Source organism: Cryptomeria japonica, chromosome 10 (genome assembly GCF_030272615.1).
Source record: "Cryptomeria japonica chromosome 10, Sugi_1.0, whole genome shotgun sequence".
NCBI lineage: Eukaryota > Viridiplantae > Streptophyta > Pinopsida > Cupressales > Cupressaceae > Cryptomeria > Cryptomeria japonica.
In genome coordinates this window covers 363,129,067-363,155,878 of record NC_081414.1, presented here as the reverse complement: position 1 = coordinate 363,155,878, position 26,812 = coordinate 363,129,067, and the positions used below count along the sequence as shown (strand labels likewise).

The 26,812-nt window shown below is 36.8% G+C and overlaps 1 non-coding gene across 1 annotated transcript in view; it reads left to right on the top strand.

Annotated features, from left to right (window-relative positions):
* Nucleotides 1-26,812, top strand: part of LOC131079957 (uncharacterized) — a 103,737-nt gene that overhangs the window by 26,775 nt on the left and 50,150 nt on the right. The window contains exon 11 of the transcript XR_009359083.1: nucleotides 13,827-14,327. This is a non-coding gene — a transcript (uncharacterized LOC131079957). The remainder of the gene's footprint in view (nucleotides 1-13,826; nucleotides 14,328-26,812) is intronic.

The window sequence follows — 26,812 nt, the reverse complement described above, 5'->3', positions numbered from 1 at the left end:
CCTCCCAAAACAGGGCAACCAAGGTAGCAAACAGGAGGGCAAAGTCCTAAGATGGGGTCCACTCAACTATAAAATTAGGTGACAACAAATTTGGAGTAAAATGGGCTAAAACGTGCCCAGGGGAGAACTAGGAAGGGGCACACTAAAGTAGGGGCACACGAATGAGGTGTGAATCGTATTGGTCACAATTTATGACTACATTTAGCCCCCACTTTAACAAGAGTATGAGCCTATGCAAATATTTGTGGCAAAGAGAGAGAGAGAGAGAGAGAGAGAGAGAGAGAGAGAGAGAGAGAGAGAGAGAGAGAGAGAGAGAGAGAGAGAGAGAGAGAGAGAGAGAGAGAGATCCAAGGATACACAAAACAAGAAAAGACAAAAGATACATGACAAAAGGGGTTAGTACCAAAAAAAAAAGCTCTAAGTAAACTAGTTGAAGATACCTCAATAATAAAAATATCTTAGCCACTAATCTCATTCTTGCAATTCTATTACAAAAACACACAATCACATGGAAAGAGCAAGAACATGCATTGAACGATGAACCATGATCCAACAACTAGCAAAGTTATGAGTTCATGGGGAGAAGAAAGGAGAAAGCATGGATGCCATGGACTAGCAAGTTTTGTTATGCTAGATGATCCATGAGAAGAAGGAAGAAGGAACGTGGACTCCATGGGCTTGCAACTAGGTGATCCATAGAAACATGAATTCACGTGACAACAGGTTGTGATATGTTGTATGATCCATGTGGGGAGGAAGAGTTAGGATTGTCTAGCAAGTTGTGTTATGCTAGTTCCACTCATCCAAAAATGCAACACAAGGAGGTTTGAAAGGTCTAGCAATATGTATCATGCTAGTCAACCTACCTTAAAGAAGTTGAAAAAGAAAATGAGTTGACATCCTGCTATATATGTCATTGTCTGGTTTTAGAATTAAACATCTCATTTAAGAATTTGTTCTAGTTTCAAGCATACAACAACTTGTATAAGACATGCAATTTTAAAATGCCAGGTTTAAATGAAACATCTCATTTAATACCTTGGTCTAATTTTGAGCATGTACATCTCCATCTAAGACATGTAATAGGAAAATGTCTGGTTTTGGGAGTGAAAGATCTCATCTAAGACTTTGGTTTGGTTTTGAGCATGTACACCATGTTTAAGACATAAGGATAACCAAACAAAGCACATAACTTGAATTAAAAAATGATAACCAAGCAAGGCATCATGCAAGGAAATCCACAATTTGCATTGAACATATATTACGAGGAGGTTGTAATGTATGTTCCCCCTCCCCCCTCTCCCAAGATGTCAACATAGTCCTATGTTGATGTCTTAAGGAAGATAGAAACAAGGATGCACACCTTCAACACCAAAGAGATATCCTTTAGGCAACAATATACATAACTCCAAGCTAAAGAGGCATAACTCTTATAAGCGAGAAAAAGAGATATCTTGCAACAAGTATAAAGGGATCCTTTTGAGGGATGCATAGAGGAAGAGATATTTATGCAAATATATTCACCTCCAAAAATAGAAGGGATATTTGATAAAGATAACATCTTTGAAGAAGAGAAGGAAATTAAGAATACACACCTTCTCCCATTGCTAGGAAAAAGTGGATTCATAGTAAGGGACTGCACACATTCACCAAGGGGAGATTGTTCATAAGAAGATGTACCAATGAAAACAAAGAACAAATCCAGCCAAGGGACACATATGTACCCACGTGGAGGACCACTCTATGTAAGAAAGGGCCTCGAGTTATGAAACATGTAAAAGACAATATTTGAAAAAGAGAGAATTGAAATATTATTTTTGCCCCCCAAGCATGGAGACAAGGAAGAATGACTATTATGTTGTTGTCCAAGTATGATTGTAAATTAAGTTGTACCACCACTCATGACAAAGAGCCCCCAATAAAGGTAAACTACCAATGTCTAGGGTAAGGAGCAACATAATAAGAACTCAAATGTTAAATGTAAAATGAATAAGATGGGACTCCAACTTATTGTCATCAAGTATTTTAATGATACCAATTACAATAAGTTGTTGAATTTTATTCTCCAAGTCATGACATTCATTAGTAGAGTGGTCATGGATTTGATGATACTTGCAAAAAGAAAGATTGTCTTGATGTTTCTTACAATTCTTTCTTTTATTTTTTAAAGGTAGAGTAATTAATATATCTCTAAGAAGCCCATACAAAATACTCTCTTACTGTGATAAAAAATCAAGAATAGATGCATTAGACAATGGGGGAGGGTCTTTGTAACATGTATTGCATAAGGACATGTCGAAGGGCCAAAGGGATGAATATATGAAGAAAGAATATCTTTTTTAGGGAGATCATTATTCATGTCCTCTTTGGTAGGTTGGGAAGAAGGATCCTTACCATCTAAGGCTTTATCTTTGCTTAATGTTATTTTAGGGGATAGATCATGAATGAAATATTTAACATCATCTTGCCTTATAATGTTTTGATGATTAAGGTAAGCTCTAGGAGAATAAGAAGTATCTAGAGAGATTGATGTGCTAAGATTAACATATTTAACTTGCCCCCCTTACAATAAATTATCTTTATGAGAAGATGGTGTCCTATTTTTCTTCAATGTTTGATCTAGGTGGATTTTCATTGAAAAGATTCAACACTTCCTGCATCTTGCTCTCGACCAGTTTGGCTCCAAGGATCTCGGGATACAAAATGGCAAGTTTAATATTTGTTAAGTGTGAACCATGGAAATAGGGGCTCGGGTTTATCCGAGTCCACACACACCCACCAATTTACATTATTTTAAAATCAAACAAACAAAACCCGATCATATCATATTTATAGCCCCAACTAATAATGTAAGGCACGAGTATTATGGAGATATAAAGATTATATTGTGAGCCTGGATTTATAAGGGCCATTGTTTTTAAAGGGGCGGGTTTATTTTAGAATATTTATATGTTGTAAATAGGGGATATGGTTGATTTTCCAAATCATATGGTTTTAAGCCATATCGAGTAAAATTTGTGTATAAAAGGAGGGGTAAGTTGTGAGTTTGAGAGTAGACATTGGAAATTAGTCAAGAGATTGGAGAAGAAATTTTGGCTAAGTGTTTCCTAAGTTTTCTTTTGAAATTTGCAAGTGGTGAAGTGAGAGGAAGCTATTGTGGATTTTGGTACTTCACTCCTGCACTTCGAAAAGTGGTGTTGTGTAGATAGGAGTGACTTTGTAACTCTTTGTAAACTCATTTTTGGAGCATAATTGGATCGGTCTCACCTAGTTGGGCAGACCCGGAGACGTAGTCACATTGCGGCGAACTCCGTAATCAAATCCTATTGTTTGTGTCTCCTTTCTCTTCCTCTCTAATTTTTCTATTTCATCACTTCAATTTATTTGTAATTATACATTTATGTACATGCTAATTTCAATTTGTTAAGCATTGTAATGTTAGCATTTTTATGCAATCAGTCATAGATCCTTAATCAGATCAATGTTTCCTCTCCATTAGAGAGATCATTGATAGGATTATTGATTATATCCTATCTTAGGAGTACAAAAATGTATTAATGCTTCATATCTTGAGGGAAAGCCATTGAAATGAAAAGTAGGTATGGTATCACTAAGAAAGTAAGGTATAATGTCATCCTCTTGCACCAAACGATCTTCATGGGTAAGACAAGATTTGGGAGAAGGGTTAACACTAACCATCCATGCTTCATCTCTAGGAGAAGGTAAGGTGACATTAAGGAAGGTGTTTATGATATCATCCTCTTCGTCTAGGATATCCTAATGAGAGAGGCACATTTTAGGAGAAAGATCAACATTATGTATCAAAACCTCATGCTTAGGAGAGAGAGTTTTTTTAAAAAGTGTTAATAATCTCTTCTTGCACTAAATTGTCCTCATGGGTAAGAAAATCCTTAGGAGAGGATAAATCATAGCAATGGATGAATTAAAAACATGAACTATCATAATATGCATAAAAAGGAACATTATGGAGATCTTGATTTAAATTTAAAATTGAATTAACAACTACATTTATCAAATCTACTTATGATATGCAATAACCAAAGCAATGTTCACTTAATGTATGCAATGGAATTATAAATGAAATTAGATCTAAAAACACCAAATAAAAAATATGCAAAATTTTAGAAGTGTCGGGTTCACCAAACTGTAAGGTGTTGGAATTAGGACTTCAATACCTTGATGGATTATAAAGCCACTATTTTCACCTTGAACTTTACCTTACATTAAGGTAAGGGAATTTTTTAATGTCCCAAATAACTGAGAGGAGGGGGGGGGGGGGGGTGAATCAGTTATCAATTAAAGCCTATTAATTTTTTCTTAGCAACATATTAGGCAAATATAAATTTCAGATGCAAAACCATGAACATAGGATATCATGAAAAGAACACACACAAGAGACACTGGATATGATGTGGAAAACCCAAGAAGGGAAAAACAACAGGAAATGTTAGTTCTCAATATAAAAACACCTATTAAGGTGACACTGGTTAAGGTGATTTTTACAAGATGGCTCACTGCCATAATTGCTCATTGCAGGTGGGCTCACTGCTCGGCTAAAACCACTAGAAAAAGGAGGGATCATTGACCAAAGGAAGAAAGAATCCACCACAAGTGGCCCAATTGCCACTTTGTTGCAATGCCAAAAGAAACCTTAGGCTCACTGCCATCGGTACCAAATAACATCAGCAAACAACCACACTAATCAACCACTTCATATTGCTATAGATAGATCTTCCTTTTACAATCAACTTCCTTATTTGAAAACCTTCTTCATGATTTTTCATTACCAATGATCTTTATATATATCGATCTCTAAAATATATCATTCAAGTTAGCCAAGGAGACAATAATCCATAATTCAAAATAATAGGTATCCACTAAGAATTCTTGCGATGGAAAGGAATGAAAAGTGGGCCACACCACAATGAAACAACACGTTACTAAACATTGCAATCATTGGACCAAGAGATAGAACATCCTGCCCGACAATTCGAACTGAGAAACATCATGATCAAAAACACATTTCTGAAGCACAACAAATGTGTCAAGACAAAATAACATAGACACATTTAAGAACATTATAACGCTCACCAAGAAAATATGAAATGCAGAGCAATCCAGACGTTTGCAAATCTCGAATATTCTGATTACTACATAGACTTCTAGAGAACCAAAACTCTCATACTGCCAGTGCAACAATATGTATCATCTGCATCATACATACCTAACTTCCACATCAATCCGGACCACCAGATTGACATCAATGACAACATAGGCAAATGATTCTAACAATCTTCCCCTTTGGCATTGATGGCAACATTCATCAATGACAAACAAGTTCTCCAACAAAAAATACTTCTCAAACACTTCTCACCTTAGAAATAAAATCTATATACTTAGAGCCTTCTCAAGCACAAACTTCTCAAACAACTCCTTATTTGACATTAAGGACAAAGGTAGACAACAACACATCTCAAAAACCACTCTGCTCCCTCTGAGAGGAAGCATCAAACATTAGCCTAGACAAAAGTGTGCATGAATTATCTTGGACTAATGCAATGTCAAATTCACTTAGTTTGAACAAGGAAGGGGAATAACCCTAACAACTATCAAAGATACTCAAAAGTATCCTTGCACAATGCCTTTGTGAAAATATCTGCAACTTGCTCTTTGGTAGGAACGTATTCAAGTTTCACTTCATTGTCCAATATTGTCTCTCTCAAGAAATGATACCAAATAAAAATATGCTTTGTTCTAGAATGCAAAATTGGGTTCTTAGAATATTGATTGCACTTGTATTATCACACATGATCGAGATGGGTTCATAAATAACATGCCAATATCCTTCAATTTTTGTTTCATTCAAAGCTTCTGAGTACAATATGAAGCAATTTCAATATACTCAGCTTCTGTTGTTGACAAAGATACCAAATCCTACTTCTTACAAAGCCATGCCACTTCAAACACTTGTACTTTTTTTGTCATCAACACTTCCTACCCAATCTGCATCAGTATAAGCTTTCAAAATGAAATCTGATCCTTGGGGGTACCACAATCCATAGTCTTTTGTTCCTTTCAAGTAACTGAATATCCTTTTTACTGCAACAACATGTGACTCTTTTGGTTCTTGCTAAAATCTTGCTACAAGACAAACAACATACATGATATCTGGTCTAGTAGAAGTCAAATATAACAATCCTCCAATCTTTGACCTATATTTTCTTGTGTCAATTTTAGGTGATTTGTCATCATTAGTCAACTTGCATCTAGTAGTCATGGGAGTACATACCGGTTTGGAATTCTCCAATCCGAACTTATTCAAAAGTTATTTAACATATTTTGACTGAGAAATGAAATGCTTTTATTGCTCTAGTTTACTTTCAATCCAAGAAAGAAATTTAACTCACCCATCTTAGACATTTAAAATTCTTTTTGCATTTCACTAGCAAATTTCTTGCACATGTCGTCATTACCACCAAAGATTATGTCATCCACATAAACATCAACAATTAAGATCTTACTTGATTCAACTTTGGAGTAGAGATTGTTGTCAGTAGACCCTTTTAGAAATCCTTGATTCAATAGATACCTATCTAACCTTCCATACCAAGCTCTAGGTGCTTGCTTTAATCCATACAATGCCCTCTTTAGTTTGCAAACAACATCCAGATCATCTGATAACTTGAGTCCTTCTGGTTGTTCAATGTAGACTTCTCCTTTAATTCTCCATTCAAACATGCCGACTTTACATCCATTTGATAGACTTTGAAATCCTTATATGCTACAAAAGCCAAAAACATCCTAATAGCATCCATTCTAGCAATAGGAGCATAAGTTTCTTCAAAATCAACGCCTTCAACCTATGTGTAACCTTTGCATACCAACATTGTTCTGTTTCTTACAACCTGACCATCTTCATCCAACTTGTTTCGAAATACCCACTTTTTTCCAATAACATTCTTCTATGTCGATCTAGGTACCAATTCCCAAGTCTGATTTTTCTCTGTTTGATCTAGTTATTCCTTCATAGTTTTCATCCAATTCTGATCTTTGTAGGCTTCTTCAACAATCTTAGGTTCAATGTCAAAAAGTAAACACAAAAGAACTTGTTCTTCGGTAGCTTTTCTTCTTGTAACGACTCCTTTGTTTTGATCTCCTATGATTTGATTCTCGAAATGATTGTTTTGCACATACCTAGGGGTTTTTGATATAGTTGTCAGAGCAATCTTAGTTTCTTTTTGCTTCTCTTCATCTTTGTCCTTCTCTTCTCCTTCATCAAATTCATACTATGCTTGAATACAAGCTTCTTTTGAAATGTTCTCATCAACCTTCACATTTGCACTTTCTTTGTAGAATAACCAAGAAATATGCCTCCATCTGCTCTGCTATCAAATTTTCCAAGGTTTCCTTTATCTCTCTAGATATAGCAAGTACTTCCAAAAACTTTGAAATACTTCACAGATGGGATCCTTCCATATCATAGTTCATATGATGTCTTCCCAAATTACTTTATGAATAAGACTTTGTTAAGGGTATACGCAACAATGTGTATAACTTCTCTCCAGTAAATTCCTGATAGGTTTGCTTCCTTGATCATAGTTCTTTCCACCTCTTGAATAGTCATGTTCATTCGTTCAACTATGCCATTTTGTTGAGGTGTCCTAGGAGCTGATAATTCCCTTCTAATTCTATGTTTCTCATAGAAAGTGTCAAATTCATCAAAAATAAATTCTCCTCCTCTATCAGATCTCAGATACTTAATTCTTCTATTTGCTTCATTCTCAACTCTAGCTTTAAATGTCTTGAACTTTTATAATGCTTATGATTTTTCTCTTAGAAATGCAACCCAAGTCATTCTAGAATGATCATCAATTAAGAGAATGAAATAATTCTCACCTTGTAGACTTTGTGTTCTAGTTGGACCGCACAGGTCTGTGTGTATCAAATCCAACAATCTAGTAGACGTTTGTTCCTTTCTTATGAATGTTCCTTTTGTTTTATTTCCCACTTGACATTCTCTACAAATACTGTTATCCGGTTTAGTCAGTCATGGTAAATCTCTCACAACTTTTATCATACTAATCTTCACCAAATTGTTAAAATTGATACGACACATACTCCAATGTCAAAGCCAACTCTCATTCATCTGTGATAACAATCAATGTCCTGTAGCGACTTCCAATTGATACATGTTTCCACCAGTCTTTTTCCCCACAACAATGACAGTTCAGGATCTCTTCCCAATCTCACAACCATCATCCTAAAAGAAAACATTGTAACCATTTTCGCACATCTATCCAACACTCAAAAGATTATGATATAATCCTTTTACATAGTAAACATTATCAGTGTGATGTTTTCCATCAAAAGTGATAGAACCGATTCCAACAATTTGAGTATTCTAATCATCTACAAATCTAATAAAACCACCATCATATTTTTCAGGCTAAATACAAACTTACTTTTGTCACTAGTTATATGATTTGAACAACCACTATCAATCAACCATTCATTTCTATCTCTCCTAACATGCAATGTTGAAGCAACAATCTTAAAGTTATTACTTTTAGGTCCATCTCTTCTCTACCATGAACAAACAATCACCATTCTCATAATCTGACTCATCATCAGAAATACTCGCATCATGTCTGACATAGTAGGCTCTCTTATTGAATTTTCCTTTACTTTCCTTAAATTATTGTTTTGATCCTCTTTCCGAGCATCTAGATGCATAACGACCAATCTTTCCACATTTAAAACATTTAGGGGCAACATACCTTTATACTTGTCGTTTACTCTTTTTAGTTTTCTTACAAAGTTTGCTTCCATTTTATCGAGGCTCTCATCATCTGAATCTTCATCTACAATTTTTGATACTTTAAAGGTTGTCTTTTATTTTGTTTTTTCTCTACCAAACTTCCTCATCTCAAATGCAGTCAGGGTGCTGAACAATTGTTCTTTAGTGAATTTTGTTGGATCATAGGTTTCCTCAATAGTTGATATCTTGTCAATGTAGCTTTCCAGTAAGGTTCTCATGATCTTTTGTATCACATTCTTCTCATCTAGATAACCACCAAGATCTCTGATCTCATTCACAACACTGTCAACCTTCTGAAAATAGCTCGCAACACCTTCACCTTCTGCCATTCTCAAATTCTCATAAGTTTCTTTATCAGTCTGCATCTTGAATAGCTTGACTCTTTCATTTCCCTCATAAATATTTTTCAACCTTTCCCAAACTTCATAAGTAGTGTCTAAAGCAACAACCTTCACCAATTTAGTTTTAGATAAAGCACTAAAGATAGCATACCTTGCTTGCTCATTTTCTTTATAAGCTTCAATCTCATCCGATGCAGTAAGGCCATTTGTTGGTGCTAAATACTTAGTCTCCACAGCCTTCTAGGTCTTATAGCTTAGAGAAATCAAATATCCTCACATCTTTACTTTCCAAAAACTATATTTGCATCGTTCAAAGGTAGGGATAATCAATTTATGTGCCATCAAATCTCCTCGAGCAATTTGACTCACTTTCTAGGAACCAAAGCTCTGATACCAATTGTTGAATGTCTGGGATAACTGAGAGGGGGAGTGAATCGGTTATTAATTAAAGCTTATTAAATTTTTCACAGCAACAAATCCGGCAAATATAAATTTCAGATGCAAAACCATGAAAATAACACGCACAAGAGACACAAGATATGATGTGGAAAATCCAAGAAGGGAAAACCATGGAGAATGTTAGTTCTCAATATAAAAATATCTACTAGGGTGACGCTGGTTAAGGTGATTTTTACAAGATGGCTCACTGCCAGAATTGCACACTGCAAGTGGGCTCACTACCTGGATAAACCGCCCAAAAAAGGAGGGCTCACTGCCCAGAGGAAGAAGAAAGAATCCACCACAAGAGGCACAATTGCCACTTTGCTGCAATGTCAAAAGAAACCTTAAGCTCATTGCAACCGATACAAAACAACATCAACAAACAACCACATTGATCAACCACCTCATATTGCTAGAGATAGAACTTCCTTTACAATCAACTTCCTTCTCCAAAAACCTTCTTCATGATTTTTCATTACAAGTGATCTTTATATATACCAATCTCCAAAATATATCATTCAAGTCGGCCAAGGAGACTAATCCATAATTAAAAAAAAAATCTCTCCACTAAGCATCCCTGCGGTGGAAAGGAATGAAAAGTGGACCACAACACAATGCAACAACACGTTAGCAAATGTTGCAATCACTGAACCAAGAGATAGAACATCTAGGGACAATTCGAACTAAGAAACATCATGATCGGAAACACATTTTTAGAGCACAACAACACATGTCAGGACAAAATAACATAGACACATGTAAGAACATTATAATCCCAAACACTCAACAAGAAAATATGAAATGCAGAGCAATTTGGACCTCTGCAAATCTCGAATATTTTGATTACTGCACAAAATTTTGAAGCACCAAAACTCTCATACTACCAATACAACAATCTGTATCATCTACATCATACATACATATCTTCCACAATCTGCGACCCATCATACATACCTATCTTACACATCAATCCAGACCAATCCGGACCACCAGATTGATATCAATGACAACATAGACAAATGATTGTAACAAGAATTTGATTGATCCAATCCCAAAAGGATGGAATTCAAATTAGGCAAATCCTTCCCTTGTTAGGGTTGAAATTGAATTTGAATTAGGGTTGAAGTGCAATGCTAGATCTAGGACAAACAATAAGAAAATGACAAAAAATGACAAAACAAAATATTCCATATATCATGCAAAGTTGTAAACTAGGATATGAAGATGAAAAAAAGATTAGAACCTATGGCAAAGATTAGGTTAAATTGTTGGGATGAGGGGAGCATGTCACCTTGGTCCTTCGAATATTGGGGGTAGATAGACTGGGTGTTTTCCGGATTAGGATGACTTACAAAATCCACTATCAAAAGGTCGTAATAAATTCTCGAGACTAAGGGGAGTTGGTCGCCCTGGTCCTCTTTTTTTTGTGCCTTCAAAAGTTGAGTCTAGTTGCCTTTGTCTACACTATCGAATTCCTCGCTCGAAGCTCTTGATACAATTTCTTGCACACCTGGAGAAATAAATAGGGTTATTGATGGGGGTTTGCCTTAGTTCAAACTCCAGTTTAGGAATTAACCATGAATTGAAATAGTAATCAAAATACTGAAGTAAATGTTGTATCAAAATACCTCATATCTACAAGTAAGTGATTGAAGTTAATGATGCAATGCTCTTTAGATGTGACCACAAGTATTGTTGCAATAACATGACATCACATAGAAGACTCAAAAACAAAAATATGCTTGCATGAAAGTTGATGTGCTTTGCTCCATGATGCTTGAAGGATATGATGTAATGAAATGTTGTCTTGAATGCTTGATGATGACTACTTGATCAAATCATATTAGGAATGCTTAGAGTCTTCTCCTTCTTATATCTAAAATGAATTGATAGGATGTCTTTATATAGAGTTCCCTAGGTAAATTACCGATTAGGCCAACCTCCAATAGTCACATTAAGGCACGAGGACCAAAATCCATTAGGGAGGGAGAGTGCCCAATCTTATTTAAATTAGGGCTTGTTTAAGAGGGACCATGGATCCCAAGGAATCCTAGTTCGAACAGGGGCACCCCAAGCACCCTTGTCCTCCTAATACATGGTACAAAAGGTGGCAGATAGAAGGGCAAGGTCCCAAGATGGGTTCCACTCAGTTGTGTAGTTAGTTGATATCAGATTTGAAGTAAAATGGGCCAAAACAAGCCTAAGGGAGAACTAGGAAGGGGCACAAGAATGAGGTGTGAATTGTACCGATTACAATTTATGATGTTACAACACCTAATATATTGGCAACCTAAGATGCTAATTAAAATATCCATGTCATGTGTTTTTTTTATGGTCTAGCTTCTTCGATCCTCTCTCCTCTCTCCTCTAACAATTTGATGGATGTAACAGAATGGATAAGAAACTACTTAAAGTTAAATGATTGAAAATGTCATAGCTATTGTTTTGAGAGCTTGAAAACTTTAGAAATGATGATTGCAAGATCCTAGGGGTTATGTAAAGTGTATGTGGTATAGGGATGACATGGATTTTTTCTCAAAAACCTCTATGATTGATTGTGAAGGAGGACAAAAACTCAAAAAAATGTTTGAGGGAGTAAATAGGTATAAATTCACAATTGGCAGGTGAAAAGGAACTAAAGGATCAACAAACGTCATTGTAGTTTGGATTAGATTGTAGTTAGGTTCAAGGTCAAAATTAGGTGTAAGATGGATGGAATTTGGAGTTTTCACATGACCAAAAGCATGATGAAATTCCTATTTCGCTAGTGGTGAATCCCCTAGGTGATTTGTAGGTCACTCGGGTGAATTTCATGTCACCCAAGTGATTCAAGATTGAAATAAGTGTTTCTTCCATTTGCAAGCCAAAGATAAGGGTTTTCAAGGCAAATAGGTGTGTGGGAAAGGTTCAAGGCTTGCAAACATAAATAAAGGGTGAGAGGATGTCTTATGAATTGGCGTAACACTTCCAACATGAAAAGAGTTTGACCAATATTATGATAATGAAAATCATTATAACTAGTGTCAAGAGGAGTATATTGATATGAAGCTCATGGACAAGTGACCTAAATGCACCTAAAAGACAAGGCCAAACAATGACAAACTCCATGAAGGATGAAAGGTTACATACACAATGAAATGACTCATCCATGGAACATGCATTGCCATCCTTGTAGTAGGACATAATATCATCAAGGATGAAATAATTAGATGTACTAAATTGTAAGACCATATTGAAATACTTGTGGTAGGACATGATGTCATCAAGGATAAAAAGGATTTTATGTACTAAATTTTAATTTTGAAAATAGTGATTGTACATGATATAGTTTGAATGCACTTGCACACAATAAAGTTGGGAAACAATCATAAGGCATTGACTTTAGATGCAATTGCATGTGAATAGTCCAAATGCAATCACATGTGATACATTCCAAACACAATTGCATGTGATATAATGCAAATGCAAGTGCACATGATGTAGTCAATAAATATAAAATTATTAAGAAATAGACCAACACTAATCTAAACTAAACCATTTAACATTACAAAACAAAAACTTTAAAATTAAAATCAATCATTATACCAAAAATTAATTTCTTTACTAAAATTATATATCTAAAATATCAATCCAAATAACACAAAACAGATTAAAAAAAAATTCAATAAAACTCTCTCAATTTTACAACGTTGTTTTATTATTATTGAGTCTCATAATAAATTTTTAAAACTTATTCTAATAATTTTGGCATTAAATTTAATTAAATTTATAACATCACATTCACTAAGCTTAAAAAAATAATGAGTCGAGATCCCAAAAGAAGAAAAATTCAAGTGATTCAGGTGGCACGTCTTTCAACATGTCTGACACAATTGTATGCTTGTGCCATAAGAATCTCATGCCTTTACTTAACAACAATCTACTCTACTCTTCGTCCACCATTTCCATTCTCTGTTTTTGAAGCTTTTTAAATTTGTTTGGACAATTTGATTCTGTGGCGTTGCAAACTGTTGCTTTTCCCCAAATCTAAAACACTTTTAGGCTTCCCAACAAAGATCATAAACCAGTAAATTAACTTACAATCATTGAGAGTGTTGGGTCTGGAAAAGGACAGGCGAACAAACTCTCTATACACTTTACCAGCAAATGGCAGAGGATTAACCTGCGAGTGGGTAAGGCGAGATCCCGGGGCATGCTGAGGTTAGGAACCGACAAAACAGTGTCAGATGACCGACCAGAAGAGTAAGTCTCCATTGGCAGCGCAGAAATCCATTTGTCCAGATTCAATGTCGACAATAGCACTTCCTTTTGATGTTCATGTCAGTGTAAAACCTGCAGATAAATCTGAAAATCGGTCGCCCCCATTACCATATATTTCTCTTTATATACCTACTTTAAGTTCCACCTACTTCACCAGTACATGGCACACTTATTATCGCTACTTACTTCGTTTCCCAATTATATCCATGGCTTTCTGTTGTTTATGGATTTGGGTTTTCGCTGCCTGTTGGAATGTATTCTTCCACTGCCAAAATACCCATGGTTTTAATGCAACTGCTCCTGTGTTTGCCACCGTTTCAATCAATGGAGACAATGTCATAGCTGAGACGGCTGATGATTTTATATGCGCCACCTTAGACTGGTGGCCCCCGGAAAAATGCGATTATGGGACTTGCAGTTGGGGAAACGCATCTTTGCTTAATTTGGTAGGTCCCTTTTACATCCCCCCTCCTTTCACTGCTTGTACTTTATATGTACCATTCTTGCACATGGATGAAGTTTAAATTTGCCATTCTTGCACATGGATGGAGTTTAAATTTGCTATTCTTGCACATGGAACACTTTATTTTTTTTCTGTTTTTGTTTAAGTAAAATGAATGCCTCAAATGAAACATTTCTGAATTAATTTGTCTTCTTATAGCTTTTTATATAAAATTCACTTGACTCTGTCTACAGTTGTTTAGAAAAATTTATTAAGCTGCCTCAAGGGTGACATATTATTACTTCCTATATAGCTTTGATCAGTAAGGGATATGTTGTTTAACAAATGCTCTTTGAAAATTTTGTCCATTGTTATTAACAGTTAGTAACATCATCTAGCAGGCTATTTTTTATGCTGTGCAATTTAACAGTTTTGAGTGATTAGAAAAATTATAGGTATAGAACTTAGAAGGTGAATGTAAGACAGTTTTAGGTCAGTGTCAAGCCAGAGGTTAATTCAAGCCCACAAGAGGATTTATTTTCAAGGGTTTTCTTATGAAGATATTTTTTTGTATTCCAAGATATGCTCTCATGACGAGGATATCACACATTCCCAAAAGGGCATTTCTTTTCAAGAAGTTATCATCTTATTTAGCTTTTAATCAAATATTATATACCTTGTGTCTAGGCTCAAAAACTCGGCCATTCTTGTGGACATCCAGATTGCCAATTCTTTCCCAGTGTTTTCCCTTCTATTTACCTTATATTGTTCAAATTTTGTATCCTTAAGAGGTCATGAGTAAATCGAACCTATTCAACCCACCTGTAATATTAAAACCTGTATGACACATTATTAAATCCCATATAAATCTTGTTATGCGGATGATGCTATCTGCTGAAGATAAATCAACGGGGAATGCCAACTGTGTATGAATCAAGCAGATCAATATTACCTTACATTGTTAAAGTTAAAAATGAATTACCAAGCTCAAGGGTAAATTGAGCCTTGCTAACTGACCTATAATATAAGAATCTATATCAAAACATTTCAAACTCTATTTATGTTTGTTGCATTCATGAATATTTCCCTTACAATATGAATCTACCGTCTCTTTGTTATATTTTTTAAGAAAGTGCAAAAAAGTAAACTGTTCAAATATCAAATCCACCTCATGCTATTTTCATGGGGAGCCTTTATATGTATTTATCCTGTCTAGAGTAACAATTTACAAAATAGATAATATAAGTTCCCCCACAAATTTACATAATAACTGCTATCTAGTAATCCGAAAACTCAAATGGATCCCAGAAATATTACTTTAATGGAATGCAGAATTTGATTTCTAAATATTTTAAGATTTAAGATAACATATTGCGTTTGTCATTGTTTACCTCTAGTTTGAATCTAACAAATAAGTTCATGAAATTTAAAATGTATCAAAGTAGTTTCATGGAAAATGTCGGAAAGAATCAAGACCACTAGAAGTGTCGGGATGCCCAGGCCTTGAGCGGCTTAAAACATGAAATGAAGGGAATGGTAAAGCATAAGTCTAGCTACCCATAGGGCCAAACAATGATCAACTGAAGAACAATCAAAGAAAGCTTTTTTTTGGGTTCCACTTCAGCCTTACATGCCCAGAAGTTTGATTCGGGCCTCTATTCATTGTGAAGCTTGTTCAAAGGACAATGACATAGTAGAGTTGAGCAACTGCACCTTGTTGTTATGCACCCAGGGGTGTATAGTGTATACATCAAAGACAAACTGGAGCACTAACATTTTCAATCTGGCTAGATATGATTCTTAGATGGAATAAGATCAGGGACCAAACTCAAAATCCCTTCAATATTGGCATTGAATAATCTAAGATTTCTTCTAAATTTTTCTTCATAAGCCCAGCCTTACCAATTGTATATATAAACTAACAATTGCACCGTGTGTGGTTGCAACATTTGCACCGATATGTGATTTGATAAATTCTTTTGATATCAAGTACTCGTTTCAAGATTTACTTCAATAGAATCTTTTTTCATTACATTTCATGTTTGAAGGCTAGGAAATGAGTCCAACTTTGCACAAAATTGCCCCATGTGTCAACATTTTATTACATTAACACATACTCTCAAAATGGGCACAAGCTGAATTGGAATTTGCAAAAGGGATAGAGCTAGGTTGTATATGCCTCATACCAAGCAATTCTTTAATTGTTTTTTCAATCTCTTCTTTTTATCTCTTTGGGTGGTGGTAAGGCATGGTAATAACTGGTTTTGCTCCCTCTTCTAGTTCGATGGTGTGCTCCAAATCCCTCTTACGAGGTAATCCTGGTGGAATATTGCTGAAAATTTTGCTATGCTTGTCTAGAATAGATTTAATATCCATATGGGTGGTCTTCTCTTCTTTAGGAGAAATTCAATTGGTGATCACTCACTGTGTTGCCCATTCTACTTGCCCATGATTAAATGCTCTCTGCATCCTTTTGGCTGTCACAATCCTCAAAGATCCATCTGATAGACCTTGTAGAATCACCTCCTTGCCATTATGTTGGAAACATAGCTCCATCTTCTGAAAATATTGATAGCATCTACCCAGTGAATGCCCAAAACCATACTCATATCACCCATGCCTACCACATAGAAATCTTCACTTATTTGGTGTCTTCCCAAAGTGATGTCCAACTGCTGAATCCTTCATGTACAAGGGGTAGTGAATCTGTCAACCACAACTACCTTGAAGCCCTTGAACTTCAGTCTTTAATTTCATCCTCATTACTAGACCCTCATAAATGAAGTTATGAGTAGCATCGCTATCAATTAAGATAGTCACATTATGACCTTGTAAAACACCACAAATTCAAAAAGGTTGATACTTGGGTGCCCCTGAAAGTGTTGTCAATGTTTCCTTTAAAGCTATGAGATTTCCACAATCCATTATATTATTCATTTGTTGCTTCTGGATTCGATTGTGTGAGCCAATTTTTATCATCAATGTTTTGAATTTTACAATGTTTCCATTGTAAAATTTACTTCTTGTTTCTCTAGTTCATCTTCTTCCATTACATATTCAAGTTCCAGTTCTTCCTCCTCACACTCTTCATCCATCATTGGTTCTAAGTGATGCACTTGTCCCTTTCCTGAACATCTATGACCCAGCTCCCATGGTTCCCTACAATTAATACACAACTTCTTCTTTTGAAGCTCATTCTTAGTGACTTATTCTTGGCTTGCCTTTGGAGGTAATAGCTTAAGTTGTGAAAGTGGTTTCCTAAGTTGGTCAGGCAGTGCATTCTTGGAGTAGGACTTTCTCTTATTCATAGAAACTTCCAACCTCAATTTCTTTTGAATTGCATCTTGTAGAGATGTAGGGTCAGGAGTGCTCAACAAGCCCCAAAGTGACTCCATCAAACCCTCAATGAATAAGTGAATCTTTCCTAGGTAACATTTGTCAACATGATTAAAATTCTCTGAAATTCTGCTGCATAATCCTTTCCCGATCCCTGCTGCCTCATTCATATTAATTATTTGAAATGCATCTCCGGATGCTTTTGATCAAATCCATCTACAAGTCTTTGTGTAAATTTGACATGTGTCGCAATACGTTGATGTCCTTGTGTCACAATTCCATGATGCCACTGCTCATGTGCAATCCCATCTAAATGAAGAATAGTACACTTAATGGATTCCTCTTCTAACATAGGACAAAGTGATAGATATTTGTTCAATTTCTGGACCCAAGCTCTCGTTATGACTCTTCTTGAACCATCAAATGTTGGAAGTGACATCTTGCTTAATCTTTGTTGCCTTGCGGAATGGTTTGTCTTCCCCCAAATCCATTTCTAGCATTGAAGAATTGTATGAAAGGAATATCATGTCTAACATCATGATCAATCCTTGAATACTCATCTACAAAGGCCTCAAATGCTTCTTGATTTTCTTCTTGGGGTGGTTTAGTTCTAGGCAGAAACATGGGTTGAGTAGGACATGGTGCTGATCCATTCTATTGTTAATTATGGTTACTCTATTCAAATTAGTGTCACTACCTTCTATCCCATAGTTTCGTTTGTGTTTGTGAAAATTATTCATGTTTTGCATCATTTTGATGAGTAATTAATTGGTTTCCTCATGTTGTTTCATCATTTGTTCATGTTTTTCAGCCATCTCTTCCATAAACATCTTCCACTAATCTTGATCGGCCATCTTGGTTTTACCAATAATTTGCTTGTTTTCCTCCTCTAGTTATACCTCTGTTTTATTCTCTCTCCAAAGCCCTTTAAGCCTTTTGGCTCCATTGCTTTAACTAGATTTAGAACCACAAGTTGGCAAGATTGTCGTGCTCTGATACCAATTGTAGTGTCCCGTTCTAGAACATTTGTTATTTTTGCCTTTAAACAATAATTTTAACTCAATAATGATACTTGTATTTATATTTATAAATATAACTTGATAAAAAAATTATGAATTTTAACATAATGTTTAGTTTTATCACTTTGACCTAATTTTGAAAATAGACTTATCTTGGTTTTTTGCTATAATTCTCCTTCCTATTTGCAGCTATTTTTCCTTGAATGTTTGTCCATGATATCTAGACAAGTTATGGGTTTTCATCCAATAACTTGATAGGAGAAGTAAGGGTTTTCATCCTTGAGTGTCTTTATTTTCTTAGAGGGTTTTCATCCTCTTTTGTTGTATATTTACTTGCAAAGTCAAGTAATACTTATTCCCAAATGATATCCTTTTCTCAATGAAATATTTCCCTTTATACCCTATATATATATATAACTCCCTATATTGCCTCAAAGAAAAAGTTACAGAGTTCAAAATGGGCATGCCAACAAGCTGTCACACCTAGAAATAGATAACTACCTATCACCAATAGAATGATGTTTATCTAAAAGCACTTATTATACAAATTTCCTGTAGAGGAAAGCCAATCCATGAGCCAAATTTAGCAGCCTCGCTCCGCCTTTCTTGGAAATCCAATGCAAGTCTGATCCAAGGATGTTTTTGAGCACTGATAGATCATTCCTTAGGACACCCTCCTGGAAGGCATTCCATGCCTCATTGATAGAATAGTCGCACAAAGATTTCCTTTTGTCACTGGAGGAAGGACCCTCGACCTGGCCACACTCCATCATATCTTCCATCCCCGAGTCCTCTCTAAGATAGCATTTAAGCGCCCATGTTGCTTGCCCTAAGTCAAGCTCTAGAATAGTATTAGCCATGAGAGGTGACCATCTTGCCACAAAGCTCAATGCATTTTTCTCTAGATCCCACCGCAACAACTAGAGGACCAAACATAGTATGGTAAATTTGCCCGTCATGCCAATGCCTGTCCTCCCCAAAGCTAGCCGAGATTACCATTTTGAGAGCAGATAGCATCTTGCCACTATCCACCATGAACAACAGCCTGCATTGCTCACTCTAGCTTTCTTCCTTGCATTGGCATCCCAATCCTAAATTTTGCGCCATTTTGGGTGATCACCACATCTGTGTTCAAGATGTCTCTTCTTGTCTTATTAATAGAAAGCTTCCAGCTTCGAAACTCGGAAAAGTAGGGAATGATGTAAGGGTAGAAGCCAATATGCATGTGATTTAGCCAGCTTTTGCAGGTTGCCAGTTCTTAGTCCTACATTGCCACCAATCACTGCGATTTCCAAAATAGAAGAGGCCATATTACCTAGATCGACGGTTGACCATCATCCAGAATGCCACGTTTGTAATGTGAAACCATGTTCAGGCTCAAAATGATGTGCACTGTTAAGTCAATCAAATCAACATTGGAGTTCGGTGCCTTCTAGACTGATTATGTCTTGAAGACCAGGCCAAGTGGAGGGGTCCACACTAATGATGATCCCCAGATCTTGTGCCACGCCCTCGTTGGCAATTAAATCAGCAGCTCGGTTGGCCTCCCTATATGCATGTGTGATGGAAAAAATCCCCCGTAAGGTCTTTGGCTATCCCTAATAGGTTGCATAACTTCCAATTTGGTGTGCTTCCCCTAATCATGGCCTAAATGTATATTTGAGAATCTCCCTCGATATCCATATTTGAAAAATAAATTGAATGAATGATTCAATAATCGGATAATTACATTGAACAATATACACATGTATATATAGAGAGGTTACAAGACGATGTTCTATAATTAGAACATAACATTAAAGTAAAAAACTAAAGAGCTAAACGCTAAATTAAGTGTGAAAGCTAAATTAAGCTTAAAAGCTAATTACATAAAAAAAGTAAATGACCATTAACCAAGGAACTAAAAATAGGTGACTAACATAGAATTAAATATTCTAATACCCTCCCTTAATGGTCATGCTATCTATCACACCAAGCTGCCCTCTAAATTTGAGAAACTTTGTCGGGCTCAAGTACATGGTGAGGATATCTGCAGTCTGACCTTCTGTAGGAATGTACTGCAGTATCACTAATCCATCTTCAACATGCTGGCGGATGAAATGATAATGAAACTCCACATGCTTTGTCCGCTCATGGAAGACTGGATTTTTGGCTAATTTTAGAACCCCTTGATTATCACAAAACAAGGGAGTAGGTCTCGGTTGAGACATTTGCATGTCTGCAAGCATCCTACGTGGCCAAATTGCCTCACACGTTGCCTTAACAGTTCCCCGATACTTTGCTTCGGTTGAGGAAAGAGCTATTGCTTCTTGCTTCTTGCTGGTCCATGTGACTGCACCTATACCCAAGCTGAAAACATACCCAGAAGTTGACATTCTGTCATCAACACAACTTGGCCAATCTGAGTCTGTGAAACCAACCAGCCTAGGATCTTTGCTTCTGCTGTACAGAATGCCAAAATCAGGAATGCCCTTCACATATCTAAGCACACGCTTCGCTGCAACCCAATGTTCAACTTTTGGGGCTGACATGAAGCGAGAAATATAGCTCACAGCATAACTGATGTCAGGTCTAGTGGCGGTGAGATAGATGAGGCTGCCCACTAGTTGCCTGAATGAAGACTCATCCACTACAATTGAATCTGATTTGGCTGATAATTTGAGCCCTATCTCCATAGGTGTAGATGCAAGTTTACAATCTTGCATTCAAAACTTATCCAGTAGGCTCTTGGCATACTTTGACTGAGAAATGAATATGTGGCTATCAGTCTGCCAAACCTCTACACCGAGACAATAATGGAGAAGTCCCAAATCTATCATATCAAAATGCTGACACAAATTGTGTTTGACCTGCATGATCAGATGTCATGCATTGCTAGTAATGATGAGATCATCAACATAGACTACTAGAAATAGAATATCATCACTAGTATGTTTGACATACAAATTGGGATTTGAAGGACTCCTCTGAAAGCCTTGATCAATCAAGTACTTATCAATTTTGATGTACCATGCACGAGGAGCCTGTTTGAGGCCATAGAGTGCTTTGACTAGTCTACATACCTGGTGTTCCTTACCGACAACCTTGAAACCTGGAGGCTGCTTCATGTAGACTTCTTCTTGCAAATCACCATTGAGAAAGGCACTCTTGACGTCCATTTGATGGACTTTCCATCCAAATTGAGTTGAGAGAGTGAGGACAAGCCTAATGGTACTCATCTTGGCTGTGGGGGCAAATGTCTCCTCATAGTCGATGCCCTTCTTCTGTGAAAACCCTTTTGCCACCAACCGAGCCTTGTTCTTATCAAGGCTTCCATCAACTTTATACTTGACTTTAAACACCCATTTGCAGCCAATGGGCTTCTTCCCTAGAGGAAGATCGGACAATACCCAAGTGTTGTTTTTCAAAAGACTATGTTGCTCAGTTGCTGTAGCCTTTTCCCATTTAGGTAGACCTTTAGCCTCTGTATATGTTTGAGGCTCATAAATACTGTGAATGTTGGTCATAACAGCAAAATTAACTATGTGTTGCTTTCTCTTACTTCTAAGTTCTAACTGATCTACCCTCAATGAGCTCATCATCATGAAGATCACCAATGGTCTTGGCCCACCACTTAGGCCGGAGAGTAGAAGTACCAACATCTGCTACAGAATGAAGATTACCTGGAATATCTGGAGCAAGCTCCTCTGGATGTGGATCTAGAAGATCCTGAGGAAAGTCAGGGGGTGCAATGTCATGCCTAGGAGACCCCACAACTTTAGAGTCAACTGAATCCCTCCCATCAGGTGGAGCTAAGGGAAGACGAACACCCATACTTGCAGCCTTTGGAGGGTGATCCTTAGTGCTCAAATCAGGAGAGGAAGGCTGAAAAGGCCCTCTTTCTTCATCAAATACTACATCTTGATTGAATATGAGGTGATAAGTGTCTATATCAATCAACCGACATGCCTTGTGGTTGTCATTGTAGCTGGTGAACATCAATTTCTGACACTTTGGATCCAGTTTGGTGCGCTTGACATCTGGAATCCAAACATAAGCTATAGAGCCAAAAACTTTCAAATGACTAATTTTGGGCTTCGTGCCAAACCAAGCTTCCTGTGGAGTCATCTTCTTAACGGCCTTTGTGGGAGACCGGTTCAGAAGGTAGACTGCAGTGAAGACCACTTCTGCCCAAAAGTGTTTTGGAACATTTCTATGCTCCAACATAGACCGATCCATCTCAGTGACTGTACGGTTCCTACGCTCAACAACACCGTTCTGGTGTGGGGTGTAAGGTGTGGTAAGTTGATGCTTAATGCCATGTGATGCACAAAAGTTGGTGAACTTTGTAGAACAAAATTCCCCTCCATTGTCGGACCGAAGAGTGACTATCTGACAGCTAGACTCTTTTTCCACTAAGGCCTTAAACTTCTGAAACATGGTGAACACCTTTGATTTCTGCTTAAGAAAATAAACCCACATGCGTCTGTTGAAATCATCAACAAATAATAGAAAATACTTGCATCCAGTGACTGATGGAGTGTTCATGGGACCACAAATGTTCGCATGAATGAGTTGCAAAACCTTAGATGCTCTCCAAGCGTCTCCATCTGAAAACAGAGTCCTATGATGCTTTCCAGCTTAACACACTCCGCAAACGAGTTTGAATCTCAGGTAATCCTACGACTAGATCCTCTTGAACCAATTGAGAGAGATAGTGGACATTGAGATGCCCATATCGTTGATGCTAAAGAGTGCTGATGGAAGTACTCCTAGCTGCCATGGCGAGCTCCTAAGAACCAGTAGAATCAACAAGTCTATAAAGACCATGATCCTCAATACCAACTACAACTGTAGTGCGAGTCTCCTTGTCGACAATGTTGCACTTGTGCAACCCGAAGACGACATCTAGTTGTGGTGAATGCTACATAATCTGACTGACTGACAGTAGATTGAGCTTCATACCAGGTACAAAGTATACATTGAGGAATATTAAATCCCTCCCACCAGATGAAATCTGAACGTTGCGCTTGCCGACAGCAGTATACTCTGCGCCTCCACCAAAGATCACTGAATCAGTGAAAGGCATGTACTTTGTAAACCAATCTCGACGATGTGTGAAATGCCGAGAGGCTCCAGAGTCAATGTACCAGGTTGATGATTGAACATCATCAGATGCGGTTTGGGCCATGAATGCATAGAAGGAAGATTCCTTTTGATCAGGATGCGTGGCAAAATTGGCTTTCTGCTTGGACCTTCCCTGTTTGGATTGCTGGGATGCTATCAATTTCCGTTAATCTTTCACCAAATGGCCATATATATGACAGTGGGAACACTGTAAGCTCTTCTTTTTGGAAGACTGTTGAGGTTGACCTTGACCTTTCTACTGGAAGGACGGAGCTTTACCCTTGTACTTATGCGAAGCTGAGGTTGTGAAAGCCTGTTTAGTGGATGAACTAGCATTGCTTCCAAACTGCTGCTTCCATCGATCTTGTTGTAGCAGCTTGTTGCAGAGATCAGGAAACTTCAAATCAACACTAGTAGAGGAGATATTGAGCATATCAATGAAATGCTCGTAGGATCTGGGAAGGCTTTTCAGCGTGATCACTACCATATCCTCTTACACCATGGTTCGGCCTATAGCTTCCAACTGATCACGAATGTCCTTGATCTTCGTAAGATGTGCCTGGATAGATGACTTCTCATCCATCATGATAGAAAACAACATATTCTTCAGAAAGAAAGCTTGGCTCTTGTCGGATGTTTCATGAAGATCCTTCAAAAGATCCCAGATCTCTTTTATTGTTTTACCTGAAGGCACCTGTGGGAGTTGATCATCTGTGACAGAGAGTTTGATAAGCATGACAACCTCTCAATTCTTCACATCATGTTTGTCTTGATCATCACTTGTTGTTGTAGGACGAGATTCCTTGCCTAAAACAAGCTGATCAAGGCAACAATACTCAAAGATGCTAAGCATACGCTGTTTCCAGGTGTTGTAGTTGCGGCCGTTGAACTTCTGACTGTGTTCCAACATGATGTTGGTTAATGATGCCATCACGGAAATCGATGTTGATTGAGGTCAACTGAGTGAAAGAAAGAGATAGAAATAAATGATTTAAAAAAAATTAGAATAGAAGCAGTTGCTAAAAAAAATGAAACCCTATAGGAGAATTCTAGCACGAATTCCAAGGTTTGGAAGAAACCCATAAATTAAAATTTCTTGCAAACTTAAAACAACATAAATGGTGCCCAAAAGACAACAAAATTCCCGATGTCCACAAAATTAGCAAAAATTGCGAACTGTTTTTAAATTCCATGGCAAATTCACTAGCACAAAATTCGAGGCACCTAGAAAAAATTTGAGACCAACCCAAAAAAAGATCTCGAAAAACCCACCAAGAATCTGAAAACAGAATGCCAAATCCGATGGCTCAATAAAACGAGGCACAAAAAGCGATGCACCCAGAAAAATATGACGACGACCTAGTTGAGGTCTCAGAAAACCCACCAAGAATCTGCAACCAGAAATTTTTTTTGACTTGAACTAAAGGGTCAAAACCCTAGTTGAAAATTGTAGAAACCCTAGGAAAATTTTCAACCTGCAAAAAAAATCTGCCCAGGAAGAGAAAAAGAACCTGCCCTTTTAAAAAAAAACAAACAAAAGAAAACTGTTTAAAAAAAAAAATCTCTTCAATAAAAACTTCGAAATTTTTTAATAACAAAAACTTTCAAAATTTTTAATTTCCATGCTCTGATACCATGAAAAATAAATTGAATGAATGATTCAATAATCGGATAATTACATTAAATGATATACACACGTATATATAGAGGTTACAAGACGATGTTCTATAATTAGAACATAACGTTAAAGTAAAAAACTAAAGAGCTAAACGCTAAATTAAGCGTGAAAGCCAAATTAAGCTTAAAAGTTAATTACATAAAAAAAAGCAAATGACCATTAACCAAGGAACTAAAAATAGGTGACTAACATAGAATTAAATATTCTAATAATATCTTTTTCCTTACATAGTTTTAATCCCAAGATTAGTGCTTCAAATTTAGCTTCATTGTAAGTGGTGATCCCAATGTTTTTGGATGCAGCCCAAACACACTCACCACACCAATCTCTTATGATACAACCAGCCCTAGTCGGTCCCAGATTTCCCTTCGCCGCCCCATCAAAGTTTAATTTCCATCTATGGAGTTTAGGGCACCTCCAAACCACCATCCGACAATCTATACTAGAGGATTTGGAGGGGGAGTTGGATCTCTGAAGTTCACACCATTGTTTCTGAATCCATTCATCCCACTTGGAAAATGTTGTGTCCTTGAATTTGACCCTTGAATTCGCAATTTTGATAATCTCCTTCCTGATTTTATTTTGAAGGCATACACTTGACATTTTCGACTCCTTGAATATTCTTCTATTGCACTCTTTCCAAATGTTCTAGTTGAATTGTGAGGGAGCAACGACTTGTTGTTGTGTTTTTTATGCACATAACAATACAGAATAAATTACCAAGATAATTTACCCTCTCTTGAACAAAACCACCTCAGATGCTAAGAATGAGATCAACTAAAATGATTCCAAGGTTTCTACATGTCAGGTCTTGACAAGTGGGTAACTCAATGGTTGATGTGAATTGTTGTGTTTCACTTGGGGACTTACGCAAATGTTTGGATTATTATGTATGATGCGGAATAGGTGTGCTGACAACTTAAGATTTATCAATATGGCTCTGGATTTACTTCTTATTAAAAAATGGGCAAAAGGAATAGGGTTTAGGAAATCTATTCTAAGACTAGGAATGTAGGAAATGATGAATGGATCTAGTGGAATCAAACCAGGCAAGGTCTCACAATCAGGTATTGACACAAGCTTAGTGCAATCGTCTAAGGTATACTGAAAGATTTTCAGGCTATCGCCATCAAACGTTGACACCATCCAAGTTGATGCTTGTCAAGGGACGCGTAATAGTTGAAGTTAAGCTTACTTAAATTCTAGTTGACCACACAAGGCGCACTTACCAGCAGCAGGAGGCTAGTGGTATGGACTAAGGATTCCACACAAATGAATTCAACAAATCTTCCACTCAATCTAACATACATGAAAATAAATTTTAATCTAAATTCTAATCTAACTTGGAGG